Source organism: Chenopodium quinoa, unplaced genomic scaffold (genome assembly GCF_001683475.1).
Source record: "Chenopodium quinoa cultivar QQ74 unplaced genomic scaffold, ASM168347v1, whole genome shotgun sequence".
NCBI lineage: Eukaryota > Viridiplantae > Streptophyta > Magnoliopsida > Caryophyllales > Amaranthaceae > Chenopodium > Chenopodium quinoa.
Genome location: NW_018743647.1, coordinates 34,883 through 37,382, shown reverse-complemented (window position 1 = coordinate 37,382; position 2,500 = coordinate 34,883).

Sequence of the window (2,500 nt, the reverse complement as noted above, 5' to 3'; positions counted from 1 at the left end):
TACCCCATTCCGGCCACCAAATCCCTTCCCTTCCCGATTTCGGCCATCCCCTACATTCCCCACCCCATTTCCGGCGATCCCCTCCATTCCCCACCCGGATTCCGGCTACCCCATCCCTTTTCCTCCCCGAATTTCGTCCACCCTCCCTCCCCTAGCCCACCACCGAAACCACCTCCCTACCTAGCCATCGCCAAAAGCCCACCCCTTCCTATTGTACATGTTCTCGGAGATAAATCGAACAAAGGTGAAAGAGAATTCAAGATTTGCTGACTTCGAATTTCCGAATTCTGCCAAATCGCCAACCCCCATCTTAAAATTCTTCCAAATCCTCGAGAAAATTCAGCTCAAATCTCTTCCTGTTTCCAGAAAAATTCAATTCACCAGCTACAATTTTCTATGATCGATTGCAATCGCCAAAAACCCACCACCTCCCCTTCTCCAGCCCGAAACCTCACCCAAAAACCGCATCTCTAACCCATAAACACCAGCCCAAAACCAAATGGGTTTTAGGATTTCGCTTATGGTGGTTTAGGGGTGGTGTTTATGGGTTAGGGGTGCCGGTATTTGGGTGGGGGAAGGAGAGGTGGGGTCGATTCAGGGTGGGGGAAGGGGAGGGGGGGCCGATTCCGTTGGGGGGGATGGGGAGGGAGGGTGTTTTCCGGTTTCGGGTGGGTGTTGGGGCAGCGAGAAAGGGATAAGGGAGGGGGGGTGGGTTGCGTTGGTGGGGAAAGGAATTGGGGTGGGGTCGCCGGCGCCGGCCTAAGCGTTGGGCGCCGGTCGCCGGCAGGGGGGAGGGTGGCTGGGCAGTTGAGGGTGGTGGGCTGCAAAGGTGGAGGAAAAGGAGGGGGGAGGATGGCTGGGTTTTATTTTTTAAAAAAAACATTTTAATTTTTTTTTTTTTTTGAATAAACTTAACGGAATCCTAACCCATTCCGTTAAGTGGTAGCAATTTTTAACAACTGTGATTTAGGTGGTAGTATAATAAAAAAAATAAAAATAAAATTGGAGAGGTAGCAAAACTGATGTGCATGCCTTTTGGTGGTAGCAAAATTGAAATTGTCCTATTTTATATATATATTGGCAAATTCACAAGATAGGGACAAGGCAGTAATATCCTAATAGCCTCAACCGAGCAGCAGAATGAGAATTCCTCACTTTTGTTTTCCTACTATATCACTTAGATTTTCATCAAACTACTGAAACACACTCCCAGGTGCCATACTTAGAGCTGAAAGATTCTCCTCCAAGACCAAGGGTAAAGTCGGAAATAACATATCAAGCGCTATCATCCCAAGCTCGAGCCATGTCTCCTAGTCCTAGCGACACAAGACCTCTAATGCACCTGTCAAATCTAGCTCTTGCCTTCTCCGTCAAATCTTTAGTCTCTTTACTGAAACAGAAAGGCAAATTGGAGTATAATTTATCGAAACCCAACCTCATTAGTCATTATATATACGGCTATTTCACCAAATGCCACTGAGCAATTGCGAAATTCATCAAATGCCATTCGACTTTTCAAAATTCACCAAATGCCACCAAGTTTTAACAAAATTCACCAAATGCCATTTCCGTTAGTTGACCGTCAATGTCCGTTAGTTGACCCCACCACTTGCCACGTGTCACCTTCTGATTGGTCCGTTTTTTAAAAAATATATATTTTTTTAAAAAATTAAAAAAATAACAAAAAAATTAAAAACTTTTAAAAATAGTAAAAAAAAATTAAAATAAATAAAAATTACAAAAAAATTTTAAAAAAAAATTTAAGAGGTGGCAGCCACCATGCACCTCCTCCCTGACTGCCCACCCCAAAACCCTAGCCACCACCACCTCCTCCCTGACTGCCCACCCCAAAACCCTAGCCACCACCACCCCCTGCCACCGGGGCTAGCACCGGAAGGCGCGCCGGCCGCCGACGACCCCTCCCCTTCCCCTCCCCTATGCCGTCGCGACCCCCAAACCCGCGAAATCCCCCAATCCTTTCGATTTTCGGCCACTCCCACGAAACCCCGACCAAACCACCCACGCAACCCTCTTCTTTGAAAGCCGAAACCCCGACTAACGGAACCCTCACCCTCGAAAATCTCACTGTCGCCAGATTTGGGGTAAGTTTGGGTTGGTTTCAGGGATAAGAAACGGTGGCAGGGGAAGGTGTTTAGGGGTGGTGGTGGCTGAGCTGTTGCTTGTGCGATGGTAGTAGGGTGGGTGGATCGCGACAGGGAATGGGAGGGGGGTTGGCGGCCGCCGCCGGCACGCCTGCCGGTGAGGGAGCAGATCGCCGGCGACAAGGGATTGGTGTTCGGTGGTAGGGAGGGGTGGTGGCTGGGCTTTTGGCTGCCTTTTTTTTTTAATTTTTAAATTTTTTTTAATTATTTTTAGTTGTTTTTAATTTTTTTTATTTTAAAAAACGGACCAATCAGAAGGTGACACGTGTCAAGTGGTGGGGTCCACTAACGGATGTCAGTCATTAATGGCACTCGTTGAATTTTATTAAAACTCGGTG